This window comes from Mobula birostris, chromosome 18 (assembly GCF_030028105.1).
Source record: "Mobula birostris isolate sMobBir1 chromosome 18, sMobBir1.hap1, whole genome shotgun sequence".
In the NCBI taxonomy this organism is placed as follows: Eukaryota; Metazoa; Chordata; class Chondrichthyes; order Myliobatiformes; family Myliobatidae; genus Mobula; species Mobula birostris.
In genome coordinates, this window is record NC_092387.1 from 19505405 (window position 1) to 19509807 (window position 4403).

The following is a 4403-nucleotide window of genomic DNA, read 5'->3' on the forward strand; positions in this document are numbered from 1 at the left end:
ACGGACAAAGCGCGCGGCGGGTGGGGTGGGGTGGGGTGGGGGAGGGGGAGACGGGCTTGGAGGCGGGGCCGAGGGTGGCGCGCTTCCCTGGAGGAACTCAGACGGACGCCCCCTCTCGGCCAGGATGACCACAACAGCGAGCAGTGTTTGCCGGCGAGGCTTTCCTCCCTGTAAAACACAGACACTGCCAGCTCAGCGGCTACTTCCTGGTAATTAACTCCAGGAGTTATTGGTTAATAACTTAGTTTACTCTCCTTGGGGCACTGGTTCCCCCCACGTTCTCTCTTTTCACCTCCTGCATTCTTCACCACAACCCACCCCACCCCTCCTTAGTTTTAGATTAGAGATTAAATGTATTTATTAATCACATGTAGATAGAAGCATAGAATAAAATGTGCCATTTGCTTTTAAAATTAACACAACTGAAGGATGTGCTCGGGCAGCTAAGTGTTGCTACACATTCTGGCGTCAACTTAGCTTGCCCACGATGTTCAGCAAAACAAACCCCTTTCCCATCCCTACATCCACACACATAGACAAATCTCTAACCCCAGGACAGGGCTCCCACCTACAGACTATAGGCCTGGACTCTAAGACCATTGGGCCTCTGACCTCTGGACTTGCTGACCTAGGGACTTTGACCTTCAGGCTTTGACCTCTGAATTTATGGAGTTCTGGACTTCAACCCCAGGATTGACCAATCACAGGCCTCTGACCTCATGACATGCTGAGCGACTTTGGGCCTTCTATTCTAGGACTTGCTGACCTCATACCTGTGACCCCAGGATTCACCAACCTCAGGGATCACTGACCCTTGTTCTCGGGGAAGGCAGACCTCGAACTTCCATCCTTGGAGATTGCTGGCCTCCAGCTCCTTCCCCTATCTCTTCATTTATTCCCCACTAACCTCTCACTTCTCTCATCCCTGTCCCTACCTCTAAACTGCCCCCTACTTCACTCTCTCATCTGCAACAGCTTATCTTGGTTATTACAATACTGTAGGTATTATTCAGGGGTATCCCAATTCGTTCTAGAGACAGGACTTAAGGTATGTACTAAATCCAATGCCTTTACTGAAAGCGTACTCTTCCCCAGTAGTACAGTGTAGCAACTGTACTATCAGATATACAGTCCTCTGCAAAAGCCCCGGGTACATATATATATATATATATATATATATACACACACACACACACACATATATATATATATATAGCTAGGGTGCCAAAGACTTTTGCACAGTACTGTATTTGTCTACATGAAACTGAGAGTGAGCTTAAAAATCTGGCGGGAGCAAAGGATGTTGGGAATGGTGAGAGCAGAGCGATGTGGGGTAGAGGGGTGGGACAGCTGGCCGAGAAGGAGAGCCAGGGGTAGAGGGTGGCGCAGGCACAGACACACCCGGCCCTGAGGCACCAGACAAGGTCATTTGATTCCAAACAATTGGTTTATTGATCATTACAGAATGTCTCTCTGGTGCTTCCTGCTCCCTCCCCTCTCCCTGCCCCCTTCCCACTCTCAGGCCACAATCAAGAACTCATACCAGAATCAGGTTTATCATCACTCACATGTCTTGAAATCTGTTTTATTTTGCAGCAGTACAGTACAATACATAAAATTACTGCAATACTGAAAAAAATTCTTAGGCACCCTGGTTATACACACAAACAAACAAATAAACAAACACACACACACACACACACACACACACACACACACTCTATATTTATGCACCTAAGACTTCTGAATGGTACTGTACATCCTAATAATAATATAACTTACCATGGAAAAAAAATGGAGGCTAGTTTTGTCTTTTAGTAAGTTTATTTTTGTCAAGTTTACTTGCAATTGCAACACAACCCTACAGAGAAACACGAGAGACTGCAGTTGCTGGAATCTGGTTCAGCAAATAATCTGCTGGAGGAACAGCATGGGTTAAACCACATCCTTTTGTGGGGGGGGCGGAGGAGGAGGGATTGTTGACGTTTTGGGTCGAGACCCTGCACCCTATAGTGTTTGACCTGCTGAATTCCCCCCCCCCCAGCAGTTTGTTTGTTATAACTTTTAGAGATCAGCCAGAATGAATCCCGCCACAGAGCAGCCCCTGAACATCTTTGCTCCATATGGCTTAGATGTAAACTAACAACTACTGTGTACATATTCAGCTTTAGATATAGTACTCATAACTTTTATAGAACATTATGAATAAGGGGGTAGATGTAAAACTCTGATTAACCAGCACACGCAGGATTCAGTGGTGTCAGTCTATTGGATTTTCCAGTTATATACCAAAACAGTTTATCTTTTAGATGTTTCATTTGGTTCCTTAAGCTTGTTGCAGCCAGGGATGGTAATGTGGACAAGCTCCCGCCACCTATTAAATGCTCCAGTGGCCTGTGCCTCAGATAGCCTCTGACAACCAAGCCCAGCTCCTGGCTTTCATGTGCGGCTTAGCTACTAAGTCCAGAGGAACTGTTTCTACTGACAGGAGAAGGGGCACCTTAAAACCAGTGGCTTCGGGCAGCTGGGGCTCATCGGCCAAGGTTGGCACCTCATCTAGGAGAAGGAAAACTCTGATCTCAAACCTCCGCTGCTTTGCCGCTACACCCACTCATGGGAAAGGCTTTGGGGGTAAACCCCGAATCCCTAAGGCAGTCCACGGTTGAGCTCAACGCTGCCTGGCAACTCCTGCAACGCAGCGGATGCCAAACTGCATCAGTCTCCGCTGTTCCTTTGGGTCAGCAGCCGCGTGCGGAGGGGGAGCCTGCTACATGAGCAATAGCTTGCTCCCCACATCGTACTGCTTCGGCTTGTGTATCATGTAGAAAGCTGGGCAGCCACATCCACGCTCGACTCCAGCCAAGGGAGGCCTCTAGGTGTTGCATTGTTACAAACGCTGCCGTAAACAGAGGAAGTTTAAAGCCATTACAGAAACCTTGAGGCCGAGAGAAGTACAAGACAATGAACTTGACTTGAATTTCAGGACAGTCTGAATGCCGGGTCCCCAGTGAGCTGTGAGGGAGCACAGCAAACGTCACTTATGAGCTGGACAGCAACGCTTTGGGATTTCTTAAGAGTCAGGTAGGAGCTAATCAGAGTTTCACTGCACCCTCAGTAATACAGCTCCAATTGATTTGGAGAGTGTGCAGCACAAATGGGGAGGGGCAGATTTTTTTTTTGGTTTCTCTTTCAAGGCAGCAGGATTACACCCATACAGGAGTGTAAACCTGAGGGAACTAAACAAAGGAACAGCCATCTCATCCTTAGACAGATTAAAGGTGCTGTCTCACAACCGGAACAGTGTTCAACGCCTTGCACAAATGATTTGTAACTCGGCCCACCAAGCAGTAGACACAGTACAGCAAAAGAGGTTTTGTTTGCAAAGCAGAGCACATCACCCAAGCTGTAAAAGTTGAGTCCTCATACCCCTTGCTGCTGATTGTGTTCCAGACATTGCAGTGTTGCTATGGCAGCACAACGCTTTACAGTAGGTTCAGTTCCCACCGCTGCCCGTAAGGACTTTGTGCGTTCTCCCCGTGACCGTGTGGGTTTCCCCGGGTGCTCCAGCGTCCTCCCAAATTCCAAAGACGTACCGGTTGGTGCGTTAATTGCCCCCAGTTAGGCAAGGGTGAAAAAGGTGGTTTGCTGGGTGGTGCGGCTAGAAGGGGCAGAAAAGCCTGTTCTGCACTGTCCCTCAACAATAAACAAACAAACAAACAAACAGATTCATCTCACTTTCCATCAGAAATGATAACAAAACAAAATCCATTCACAGACACACACTATTGCTCCTGTGTTTGAAAGGTATTTTTATATGTGCTGTTACTGTAAAGTAATAATGTCAGTATACAAATTTCACTCTCATTTATTTTTCTCTTTTCAGAATCTGAATCAGGTTTATTATCACCGGCACGTAACGTGAAATTTGTTAACTTGGCAGCAGCAGTTCAATGCAATACATAATAGTGAAGAGAAAAAATAATAAAATAAAAATAATAAGTAAATCAATTACAGTATATGTAGATTGAATAGATTAAAAAACATGCAAAAACAGAAATATTGTATATTAAAAAAAAGTGAGGTAGTGTCCAACGGTCCAATGTCCATTTAGGAATCGGATGGCTGAGGGAAAAAAGCTGTTCCTGAATCGCTGAGTGTGTGCCTTCAGGCTTCTGTATCTCCTACCTGATGGTAACAGTGAGAAAAGGGCATGCCCTGGGTGCTGGAGGTCCTAAATAATGGACGCTGCCTTTCTGAGACACCGCTCCCTGAAGATGTACTGGGTACTTTGTAGGCTAGTACCCAAGATGGAACTGACTAGATTTACAACCTTCTGCAGCTTCTTTTGGTCCTTTTGGCTCCCCCCCCCCCCCATACCAGACAGTGATGCAGCCTGTCAGAAT